This window comes from Ursus maritimus, unplaced genomic scaffold, assembly GCF_017311325.1.
Source record: "Ursus maritimus isolate PB19 unplaced genomic scaffold, ASM1731132v1 scaffold_21, whole genome shotgun sequence".
Classification (NCBI taxonomy): Eukaryota; Metazoa; Chordata; class Mammalia; order Carnivora; family Ursidae; genus Ursus; species Ursus maritimus.
The window spans coordinates 9,784,322-9,797,433 of record NW_024424564.1 but is presented as its reverse complement, the minus strand read 5'-3'; the positions used below and the strand labels follow the sequence as shown (position 1 = coordinate 9,797,433).

Here is a 13,112-nt window from a genome sequence, read left to right as displayed (position 1 = left end):
AATGACACTAGAGTCATCTGAAGAGCTGTCAAACTTAAAAGAATAACGAGAACAAAAATCATCTAGAAAAACGACGTGCACCAGGGACGACACTTAATGTGAAATTGTTAGTCTTCAGTTTAAAACTCCTCTTTCTGTATCTCCTACTTGCGGTAAATTCATAATTAGCATTCCTTGAGTTAGCTATGCTTTGAGATCTCCTTGCAAACCCAGAACATTTGGTGCTCTTTCTCTTGCTCCCACATAAAAAATTGGAAGCTTCCACCTGTTACCTTGAAAATAGAATTAGGTCATCCATTTTCTCATAAAAACTTCAATGGAACCAGGATTGCTATTTTAAGGTGAAAATATTTGTTGCAATAGTTACATCAATACAAAGTAGGTATATTTAACACAGAGCTCCTAGAGAAATAAAACACCTGCAAAGAACTCCCCCAAATACGCTTCAGAACAGCAATTAGGGTTCAGGAAGATGACCTCGAATCCTATGAATTGCCACTAAGTGACTCCCCAGGTACCGCCTTCGAGGTTTCCCGGAGCATTCTTCACTGAGCTTCGCCAGGGAATCCTCTTATCCTCAGACCGATGGGAAATGCATTGGTCCCTTGTTCCCAGTGCACTTCGGAAAGCTATGTCTTCAGAGTCAGATTTATGTGACGGGCAGGTGAGGGCAAGAAACTTTGTTCTATCTACTGCTGTATAGAAAGCACCTAGAGCAGTGCCTGGAACACAGAGGATGTTCAGTGAGTGAACGAAGGCCGACGCTGTATGGAATACGTGGGCTGCAAACACCGAGGGAGGCCTTGCAAGGTCATAGGAGACCAGCTCAGTAAGGAGGGGTTTCCCTGAGCCCGAATCTACCATTTCTAGCTTCCCTGGTCTTTTTCTGGCCTGTCGCTTGCTCTCCACAGAAGACAAAATGGAGTTTTGCTTGAGTTTGGGTCTAAGAGCAGAACTGTTTGTTCACAGGACACGTGCGTAATCACTGTACTAGGGTGGAATCATTACTTGTCTATCTTCCCCAAGGCCAATGTATCCATCAGGCATAGTAGGCATGAAACAAAACAAAACAAAGAAGACTTTGAGGTTGAAGAAAATGTTTTAATACATGATATCGGGGTAAGAAAACTTCCTCTTCATACCAACCCAGTTATGAAATACCACTTTTCATATTTTTTAAGGGGGGAAGGGGCCCACGAAGAGGAAAGGGCCCAGGGCCCATGAAAGTCATACAGCTGGCCCCATCTTCATTAGGCTATGAATTTACTAAATGTGATCCTTACATTTTTTCTGTCTTTATAAATTTACAACCTAGCACAGGTCCTGAAAAACATTTGGTGCTTAATATATGCTTAAGAAGTGACTGAAATTAATATAATTCCTCAGAAAAGCCAGACAGAAAAAAATACTGGGCACGGATATGATTTAACTAGTAAGAGGAAGCAGAGAGGAGTTGATAAGAGAAAGTGGGGTTTTAGGAATGGGCTGGCAAGAGTAGGTGAGAACGCCTTGGAGGCTTGGGAGGTGGGAGGCTGGAGCCAGGGAGGTGTGGAGGGGTATCCGGAGGAGCTCGGGTAACACGTGGGTGCTGAGTTCACATTTGGCAGGTGACGATGTATTTTCTGGCAGACTGACGAATAATGGAATTTGAGTGCCTACAAGTGCTTTTCAGATCTGTTCTAACCTAACCCCTCCTTTCACAAATGAGAAAGTGAATCGCAGGACATCACTGGAAAGTTAGAACCTGATGCTATTGTCGTTTCCATGGCTCTTCCACCTGTCCCAGTGGTCAGAATTGTGTACAAGGCCTGGTGGGGAAATGAACAACAAACATGTCATTTATGTGTTTATTTTGCCTGTGTGTAAAATACACAGTGTGAGCAATTCCACTCGCTTCAATGTAGTGTGATAAGACAGTCATTTGAAATCTGTAATACATCTACAGGTTTATTTTCAGGTCACAGACGGGGATACTTTCATTTCTTATTTCTCTAAAATCTTCAACTCTGACTTGGAATCACTAGCGTTTGCCCAGCCAACTCCCAGGGAAGTTGGTCAGATGACTAAAAATATAGGGGCGCCTGGGTGGCACAGTCGTTAAGCGTCTGCCTTCGGCTCGGCGTGATCCCGGCGTTCTGGGATCAAGCCCCGCATTGGGCTCCCTGCTTCGCTGGGAGCCTGCTTCTTCCTCTCCCACTCCCCCTGCTTGTGCTCCCTCTCTCGCTGGCTGTCTCTCTCTGTCAAATAAATAAATAAAATCTTAAAAAAAAAATGACTAAAAGTATTGGTAGCCAGATCTACCTAAAGTGAATGCAGAACCCTGAAGCTTGTCTGGTTGCCTATCAATAGCACAAGGAGAGGGTGAAATTATAAACCAATTAAAGAAACCTCTCCCACTGTTAACAAGCAGAGGAGCAATTTGCAGGTTACTGACAAAGGTGTTCTCGCTTTCATGCCAGAATCAGTAGGCTGACTCCACTCTGATTCCAAGAACGTCCTGGTTCTGCAGGTTCCCTCTGAGGCTTTCTTTCATTCCTACATGAGAGCTGGCAAACTGCATCCAAATATCTGACCCATTCTTGAGTCATCGGACAAATATACCGAGGAGTTATGCTTCACGCACCACAGACTCGGAGACGGAGACGCGAGGCTGAATTACACTTGGATCCTGATGTCAAGGAGCTTATTGTTGTCTCGTTGAAGGGCCGCCCAGGGGAGAAAGAAGAGCAAGTGGGATGGTGTCCTGATCCCCATCACAGAGTTCGGGATCACGTCACTGCATTCTGCCTCGAGGACATTATTTTATGAGTGAACACTTGGGAGGCTCTAGAAGGAAATCAATTCCCCATATGTGAACCGAGCCAGAACTGAGGAAGCTGAAATGGAAGGAATTAGGGCAGGGAGAGGTGGAGGGAGCGGGGAGGATGGGGGAGGACACTGTAATCAGAGAAGTTCTCAAGGACATTCCAGCTCAGTAGAACCTAGGAAAGGAACTAAGTTTTATTCTTCAAAATCTGAGATAATCTGCATTGTGCAGTTTCCCCAATGAGAGAGATGACTGATCAGTGCATTTAGCGTCCTTACGGAATGAACCTGTATGTGGGTTATACCCCCCGATTGGAAGGAGGGGGTTTCTGCTTTCCATATATAGATTGTTATTACCAGGTGTCTTTGAGGTAAGATGCCATTTTGTCATGATTTCTAGTTTGGAAACTCTAAGTCACTCTTCAAAAAATTAGCTCCTAGTCCACGTTCTTAAGAGGCAGACCCATGTCTGTTATTACAGCCCCAGAGCTCCACAATCCCACTGCCCCATCCAATTCATCTGTGCAACATGAACAAGTTAATTTTCCTAAAATGCCAATTTCAGTATGTCATTCCTACAGTCCAAAACTTTCAATGGCTCTCCACGGGCAAGAAGAAAGAACAAAGTCCTTACTTGACACAAGAGAATCAACCAACCATTTCAACTAAGCCCGCCCACTGCTCCACCATGCTGACCTACTACGAATTCTTCTGAGGAACCTCACAGCGTGCCATGCTCACTCTCATCTCCACACCTTGCCTGCGTGGTTCTCAACCTGGTGGACACCCATCCTTTCTCTCTACCTATTTATTCATTTATATATGTATTGAATAATATATTTATGGTGCACCTGGTCAGTTCTAGAAACCGGAATAGATTCTGGGGATCCAGAGATAAGCAAGACAAACATGGTCCCTACCTCAGGAGCTTTGAACTCCAGTTTTGATTAGTGCTATGCAGACGTATAAGGCATCATGATGACACGTAACCATCGTGTGTTACCTCATCCAGTGGGTAGGGGGAGGCTCCCCTGAGGGAGGGATATTTAATCTGAAATGTAAAACATGAAGAGGATTTAGGCATTGGGCATTCCATGAAGAAAGAACCACAGGTGTAGAAGCCAAAGGCACATCCAATCCCAGCCGTCATGTGAATTTCAGCTCAATTTGCAACTTCTCATGAAGTTTTTTCTGACCTCTGGAGACCACTTGCTCTTCTTAACTCTAATTTTGCACCACTTCCCTAAACTCTTAGTCACGGTTGGTCTTAGGATGGTGTCACCTTTTATGCTTTTCTTCTTACTTGGATTATATAGGGCAGAACCATGCTTTAAATGTCTTACTATCCTTATGAGGATCTAGTTTCTAGCAGGAGCTCAATAAATGTTAATGAAACACACGTACGCATACGTGCAGGCCTGCCTCAGGGAGTGAGCGGTCTCGGAGAGGTAAGATGGCGCGCACGGCCGTTCCGTGAGCTCTCGCAGGGGCTACTGCATGGTACAGAAGATGCCGCGTTATTAAAAGTAAAAGAGTCCCTGGCTATTCATCTCATTAACTATTTCCTAATCCCAACATCTCCCAAAGAACCATGGAGATGGAAGAACTGTCAGAAAGACCAGCATTCATAGTGCTTGTAAGAAGATCCTGCTTCTCTCCCTAACAGGTTAGAGTATATAAGTTGTTCTCAAGAAAATCTCAAAATGGAATGTGCTAAGTTCTGTTGGATACAATACATTCTTAGTGAGAAAGAAATCACCTTAACGAGTCTCCAGGCAGAAGAACCCTTTAATAGCAATCTGCTAAAGGATGTGTGAATAGTAGACTCCCCCGATAGCTAACCTTTTCCACCAACCAAAATTTAGAATCGATACCATATGCCAGTTTGCAGCCAATTCTCTTTGCCCTCTTCCCACGCCCGCCAACATTTCCACCTCAGTGGCTTCCTGCCTTCCCCGTCTTTCTCTCTCAACTTCCTTGCACCCGACCCGCCAAATTTAGATGAAATTATATCATTTTTCTCTCAAGAAAATTTCAAAATGGAACATATGTAATTTCTTCTGGGTACAACAGAAACCATCTCAGTCAGTTGGTAGTGCATACTTGTGTTTGGAAGCTGGCTATGATGGGGTGCAAGTAGAACCAGAGGGAGGTAGTCTACCCAGAGAAGGCACAGGAAAACCTCAGCCTCTAGCTGCTGAGTTTCCCATCCTCTGGGTTTTATTTTTGTTTTATGTTTTGAATTAAGTTTTTATTTTAATTCCAGTTAATTAACATACCAAGTTATATTAATTTCAGGTGTACAACATAGTGATTCAACACTTCCGCACATTACCTGGTGCTCATCACAAGTGCCCTCCTTAACCCCCATCGCCTATTTCACCCATCCCCCCCTCCAACCTTTGGTAACCATCAGTTTCTTCTCTATAGTTACGAGTCTGTTTCTTGGTTCCTCTCTCTTTCTCTCTTTTCCTTTGCTCATTTGTTTTGTTTCTCAAATTCCACATGTGAATGAAATCATATGATATTTGTCTTTCTCTGACTTCCTTCCTTCCTTTAGTATTATACTCTCTAGCTCTATCCACATCATTGAAAATGGCAAGATTTCATTCTTTTTAATGGCTGAGTAATATTCCATTGTATATAGACACCACATCTTCTTTATCCATTCATCAATTGATGAACACTTGGGCTGCTTCCATAACCTGGCTATTATAAATAATGCTTCTATACATGTAGGGGTGCAGGTATCCATTTGAATTAGTGGTTTTGGGAAAATACCCAGTAGTGGGATTGCTGGATCATAGGGTAGTTCTATTTTTAACTTTTTGAGGAAGCTTCATACTGTTTCCACAACGGTTGTGCCAGTTCGCATTCCTACCAACAGTGCAAGAGCGTTCCTTTTTCTCCACATCCTTGCCAACACCTTTGTTTCTCGTGTTGTTGATTTTAGCCATTCTGACTGGTATGAAGTGATGTCTCATTGTGGTTTTGATTTGTAGTTCCCTGATGGAAGTGACGACGAGCATCTTTTCTTTTTTTTTTTTTTAAGATTTTATTTATTTATTTGACATGACAGAGATAGCCAGCGAGAGAGGGAACACAAGCAGGGGGAGTGGGAGAGGAAGAAGCAGGCTCACAGCAGAAGAGCCTGATGTGGGGCTCGATCCCATAACGCCAGGATTACGCCCTGGGCCGAAGGCAGACGCTTAACCGCTGTGCCACCCAAGCGCCCCGACGAGCATCTTTTCATGCGCGTGTCAGCCACGTGGATGTCATCTTTGCAGAAACGTCTGTTCATGTCTTCCGCCCATTCCTTCAGTCTTTATCATTTGCAAATATCTTCTCTTATTCAGTGGGTTGCCTTTTAGTTTTGCTAATTGTTTCCTTTGCTGTGCAGAAGCTTTTTGTTTTGATGTAGTCCCAATAGTTTATTTTTGCTTTTGTTTCCCTTGCCTCAGGGAACCTATCTAGGAAAAAGTTGCTGGGATGGATATCAAAGTAGTTACTGCCTGTGTTCACCTTTAGGATTTTTATGGTTTTAGGTCTCACATTTTGAATTTATTTTTATGTATGGTGTAAGAAAGTGGTCCAGCTTCATTCTTCTGCATGTTGCAGTCCAGTTTTCCCAGCACCATTTTTTGAGGAGACTGTCTTTTTCCCATTGGATATTTTTTTCCCGCTTTGTTGAAGATTAATTGACCATGTAATTGTGGGTTTATTTCCAGGTTTTCTATTCTGTTCTATTGATCTATGTGGCTGATTTTGCACCAGGACCATACTGTTTTGATGACTACAGCTTTGTAATATAACTCGGAGTCTGGAATTGTGATGCCTCCAGATTTATTTTTCTTTTTCAAGATTGCTGTGGTTATGTGCGGTCTTTTGTGGTCCCATACAAATTTCAGGATTGTTTGTTCTAGTTCTGTGAAAAATACTGTTGGGTATTTTGATAGGAATTGCATTAAATCTGTAGATGGCTTTGGGTAGTAGAGACATCTCAACAACATTTGTTCTTCCACCGTTCTCTGGATTTTAAATAGAAGCTCCAGAATGGGGAGCGTTTTGCGTAACATAAATAGCAATACAATCTTTGCTGCAGGGGCCAAACCAGAAGATATCCACTTAGGCCTGGTGGGAAGTATGGTCCAAAGATAAATTGGAGCTCAGTGCATTTCAATGAATATTTTGGAGCACCTACTAACTTGTATACTCTGCTCTGGGCACTAAAAATACAAAGATAAGGGGCGCCTGGGTAGCGCAGTCGTTAAGTGTCTGCCTTTGGCTCAGGGTGTGATCCTGGCGTTCCAGGATCGAGTCCCACATCGGGCTCCTCCACTGGGAGCCTGCTTCTTCCTCTCCCACTCCCCTGCTGTGTTCCCTCTCTCGCTGGTTGTCTCTCTGTCACATAAATAAATAAAATCTTTTTTAAAAAAATACAAAGATAAAGGTGATTCAGGCACGTCTACAAATGATCACTGCACAGTGTGGGAAGTACAGTGGGGGGGGATGGGAAGTAGGAATCCTTTACCCAGGTCAGGGCAGCATAGGAAGGTGGGGTGGTCTAGAGGGTTAAAGTGATTCTGAAATGGACATACGAATGTTATAAAGATGGAACATGTTGTTACATAGCAACATGAAAAGTTCCACATAAAAAGAGGTCACTGTGTTTCTGGAAAATAGTTACTTAATGTCTGGCCTGATGGATCAAATGAGATTCTATGGCAGAAACGAAGCCGAAGAAATGTGAGATTTAATTATTTTAGTCACTGAACACTGGCAGTACACACAGCTCATTGCTCAGATCCTGAAATTTGACCAGAGCTTTTGTGAATTCTTTAGGGCGGCATTTATCAACCTCAACACTATTGGCATTTTCGACTGGGTCATTTCCGCTGTGGTGGGGGCTGTCCTGTAGACCACGGGATGTTTAGCCCCTACCACTCATGCCACTAGCATCTTCCCACCAACCCCCAAACTGGGACAAGCCAGAATATCCCAAATCCCCAAATGTCACTTAGGGGACCCCCTGTTAAGGACCATTAGTTTAGAATGTTTAGTAGAAATAAACACAATCGTGTCTATTTTTTTTTTTTTTCCCCAAGACAGTCAGTTCCTGTCTAAGGCTGTGTGTAATGCTCCTAACCCAGGCACTTGTCATCAGCATTGCAGATCAGGCTTTTCTTAGACAATCTCTGCCCGAGATCCAGTGATGGTTGTGACAGAGACTTCTAATTTCTCCCATAATTTAGTCTTCTTTTCCTAGTCATCCAGGAAAAGTAGCCCCATTTTTTAGCCAGGTATCCAGAATAAGACATATTCTGGTCTGGCCGATGAGCTATAAGCAGAATTAATGTGCACTATTTCCAGAAATGTCCTTCAAAGGAGGAGATGTGCCTTTCTTCTGTTTCTTCTTTCTGCTGCTTGACATGAATGTAATTGCTGGAGCTCCAGCAGCCATATTTGATGATGAGGTGACCTTGGGAATGAAACTCACACACGTTGGAGCAACAGATGGAAACAGCTGATACTGCGGCAGGGCCTGACCACCTCTGAACTGCTCCTTCCACAGCACTACCTGAGATCCTGCCTTTAGTCTCGTTACTTTCAACTGAACCTGGTGGCAACCAATACGATAGCCTCAAGTAGACATTTAGTATATTTCCCAAAGTCCCCGAGCCATTATTTTCCTCATATTAGGAAGTTTGTTCAGCTGTTCTAAGACTTGTACAGAAACACTATCTTGCTTCTTTTCCTCTCTTGCTTTAGGCACTACAGGAGGCTGCTTATTTCTGTGATGACCTCCCACCGCCCTTCACCTCCAACTCTAATCAGTCAGTTACACCAGACATTCTGTTGCCACCTATTTACTAAATGTTGATATCTCCTTACACCTATCAGACACACAAAAATGAGATGATAATGCATATTGGGGGCAAAAGAAAAAAAAAGTACGCTTTCATAGATTTCTGGTAGAAATGTGACATGTTGCTGTCTTTTAAAAATCAATTTAATAATAGCTAGTAAATTAAAAAAAATACATAAACCTTTTTACCCAATTATCTAAGAAGTGAAATCCATATTAGTCAAGGGTATGTGGGTAGGGACAATTATTGCATTACTTCCCACAGTGGCAAAAATAAATGGAGAGAAAAGGAATATCTCTCATAAGATAAATGATGGAATACATTTGAAAGCCATCAACATATAGCTGGTTTTTAAAAGCGTGAGACAGAATGCAATTGCCTAGGGAATGAGTGGAGAAGGAAAGAGAAGAAGAGATGCGAGGATTGAACTCTGGAGCAGTGCAGCATTAAGGGGTCAGGAAAATGAAGAGGATCCAGCCAAAGTCGGCGAGAGACAGAGAGACAGACGGACAGACAAACAGACAAGGAGAAGTAGTGGCCAGTGAGGTTGAGGGAGAGCAAGGAGAGTAGTTCCCCCGAAGCCCAAAGAAGAGTGTTCCAAGAAGGGTGGAGTGATCACCTGTGCCAAATGCAGCCCAGGGTCTAAGTCAGGGGAGGACAAAGAAAGAGCCATTTAATGGGATAACGTGGAAATCCCTGGAGACGCAGGCAAACGCAGTATCTGTGGGTTGGTGGGGACAGCAGCCTGACTGCAGGGAGTTCACGACAGAATGAAAGGTGAAGAAACGGAGATGGCAAGTATGAATAGCTCTGGGTTTTTGCTAAAAAGTCGAAGGAACTAGGTCAGTGGGTTTATGGAAGGTATTTTGTTTTTACGTGCAAGGCAATGCAACGTGTTTTAAAAGAAAAGATACAGCATCCAGTGGAAAGAGATGACTCAGCAGAGAGGAAGCAATTGCAGGGTCAAAGTCACTGAACAGGTAACCCCACAGAGAGGTGAGCCTCAGACAGGAACCAGGACGGCGCACCCACTACAACGTAAGGAAGGCAGACTAGATGGGCGCCAGGGCAGACATAAGGGCACATTTGGCGGTGGAATGTGAGGAAATTCTCCTTGATTACGTTGGCCAACATCCAGCTCAAACCAGAACTGCCCAGGCTAAGGCAACAACTTACAGACTCATGAGCTGCATACATGCTTCTCGTGTTAAGTCAGCACGTTCCGCCTGGTGTGTTGCAGGACAGTATGGCGGTAATAGATTACGGGGCAAGATTGTTTCATATCCAGTACGTATAGAGCTGCCTTATTTTTTTAAATGGTTATATGCAGCATTGCATTGTATGTTCCTTATTGTATTTATTGTACTGTTTTCCTACTACTATTTCTTTAAGTTGTTACTATCAGCAATGTTGCAAGGACTATCTTCCTACATGTATCTTTGCTTGCACACGGATGTATCTCTACAATGAGTTTCTAAATGTGGGACTTCTGGACCAAATTGTACCTGCAAGGATAACTCTAATAGATATTGGCAAAATATACTCTATAGAGGATATGTGTTTTCATGCTTGTCAGTAATTTGAGTGTCTATTTCTATACATCGTGATGTTATCAAGCTTTTTGGGTTTTGTTTTTGTTTTGTTTGCCAATATGGTAAGGTTAAAAAAAGTAAGTTGCTGTGGGTGCCATTTTCATCCCTCCCCCGATGCAGTTCTAGAATGAACCCACCTTCTCCTTGTTCCCACATACTCTGGCAGGCACCCGTTTCCCAATTATCAGGCTTACCTTGGGAGGCGCAGACACCTCCTGGCATCACACCATGTTCCAGGAGTTCTATTTTGTCAGTGCTCTCCTTTCACTGACAGATTATCCCACTACACTTCAGGAAGTTATGACTAATGTAACATGAGAAAAATAGAGAAAACATTCCACATATTTACAGAGAAACGAGTTATGTTCAAGATTGTTCATTATAAATGGAAATGTTGAAGGATAGTTAGAAGGAGCTAAAAAGGAACAAGGAGATGAAAAAGAGAGATGATAATTAGAGAAACAGGGTTTTCTGAAGTCCTTTTGACTGCTGCCATATTTCCTGACTTGGGCTTTTCAAGGGATTTGCATGGGAACTGCAATTTACTTTAAACGTTGCATGGTCAAAGTGCAATGAACTTGGGAGCCATAGCTTTTACCTTAGAGCCGGTCAGCTGCCCCCAGAGGGTCCTGACCCTCCCAGAGGAGTCATCCAAACACAGAGCCATAAGAGTAATATGTATATGGTAATTTATATATAAATTTATATATGTACAACGGGGAAATACTAAGATAATGGGGGACGTACTAACATATATAAAACGGGCTGCGGGGGCATGGAGTGGGAGACATAATTCTCAGAGGTAGAGTATGGGCCCTTCATCCCAATCCCCAGACTGCTATATCAAACATAGATCGGAAATATTTATATAATTATTCGATGTGCTATGCAGCTTTAGATAGTAAAACAAGGAGAAACTTCATTTATGACGAAGTGTAAGTAATTTGACCTCCACCCAAGGCGAAAATTGTCATGTTGGAAGCATTTCTAATTCTCAGCTTTATGACTTTGCACTCAAAGAGCAATTAGCTTAGATGGTGGTTTTTGATTTTTAGGCATTTTTCTTTTGTACATCTAACCAGATTGCATTTGGAATACTAACCCTTTCTGAAGTCAATAGGTCTTTGGAAAAAAGAGTGTGGAGAGCTGGAGAGAATGGAGATGGATCCCACCAAGGACAAAGCAGCCAAGCCCTAATGCAGCCTTTTATCTTCTCCATTAAATGGTCATGCAAATAAGCGGCCCAAGTGAGTCAGCCTTCTTGAAACTGATATGATTTCCTGGACGGATCAAGAAAGCATAAAGTCTTTAAGCTCGGAGTCGAAACCCTTAAATAAAGGACTAAACTGAAAAGATGTATTTAAATTCAGCTGTTCATTGTCTTTTCAATTCTATCACTTTCCACTTAATGTGTTTTTTTTTTTTTCTTTCACACATAATAAGCTTTAGTTATGAGGAACAGAGACTGGCAGGAGAGACAACCCAGCCATTCAGGATTTCTAAAGGTCTCATCAGATAATCACAAACATTGGAGCCATTGAAGGAGCCCCGTCAGTAGGGGGGAGAGACCGTGGTGACACCACCACGGGCAGCGGCCGAGCCCGTGCTGAGATTCTGCCACAATCTTTTCGATGGACTCCCTCAAACAATTGTTTTTTCTTCCCCCAATCAACCAATTATTTGCTTAAGCTAAGAAATAAACGGTTGTTTTGACTTCCAGCTCTAGCCCAATGCTGAATTGAAGTTTGCCCTCTCCCATTGCTAAGTTCAATTCCCTGCTAAATTTAGATTCAGCTTGAGATGCAGAACAGCTACAAATTACGTCCTACAGCCAGTAAATCACTGTTAACTTCTTTTATGGCTCTGGCAGTACACCAGTCCTGTAAAGATAGGGTGGGCTGAACACCTCTCTTTGAAAAATCCAGCAGCCAGTGATCTCTTCTTTGGATTTCTTTCGCCGCTGTTTCGGGTTTGTTCTTGTGGTGATACGCTAACCTCGGAGTACTTGGTTCTGGTCCGTTTATTTTTGTTCGTCATCTCCGGGTGGGTTTCCAGGAGCGTGTACTTCCTGCACCATTTGGGGTCTGCCACACCCAAGTGATCTTTCTTCTTCGCTTTCCCAGTCTTTGCCTCTACACCTGCCAACGAACGGGCTCTCGTCACACGGGGCCCAAGGAGAGACGACCTGAGCTCGTCCCAGCTTCCCACAGCGCTACCTGCCACCTCGGCCACCCCGGCGACCTATACTTTTGTCTGCCACAAAAGAATTAGGGGCCTGAAAAGTGACCCTATCTAGGAGAAGGTTGGAGAGATGTCATTCGTCATGCCAGTTTAGATGGCTTCGCTGCTGACAGCGGTTTGGTCCTGCATCCGGGCTTAGCGGAAGGAGAGCCGCGGTTGACAGGCGTGAGGAGCACACCGGGTGTCTGGTCCCCCCCCACCCCCCCACCCCGTGTGTAAGGTATTGTTCACGCTCCACACGCTGGTTGACTCGGTGACACCAGAAGGAGCACGACACAGGCCATCTTTGCCACAGGTTCATTGGCATTCGGTGTTCACACTGGCCCCTTTCCTCTCCCTGCCCTCAGAGGTCGGAGAAGGCCTTTCTGAAGGTGACTTCTATAGCTTCCATGACCCAGAACAGCCCTCCAACAGGAGGTCTGTAATGAAGCGGCTGAGTTAGAGCGGCAGAGGGACCGGGGTTTCACGTGTCCTCCCCGCTCCCTTGAAGGATTCCCGCGTTGCTCTAAACACCTGGGAGACAGTGAGGCTGCAGTTTTCCGTGATGAGAAGCAGAGGCGTGACCCCACCTCCAGGAGCTGGCTGTCCAGCGGCTCTGTCCTTCGCA

General features: G+C 43.9%; 1 long non-coding RNA gene across 1 annotated transcript; it reads right to left on the bottom strand.

Annotated features, from left to right (window-relative positions):
• Positions 1-1,104: 1,104 nt before the first annotated feature.
• LOC103656856 lies at positions 1,105-3,924 on the bottom strand. Its single transcript, XR_566717.2, has 3 exons — positions 3,726-3,924; positions 2,624-2,876; positions 1,105-1,808 (listed from the first exon to the last, which is right to left on the bottom strand). It is a non-coding gene; the product is annotated as an uncharacterized LOC103656856 (long non-coding RNA).
• Between the last annotated feature and the right edge of the window lie 9,188 nt (positions 3,925-13,112).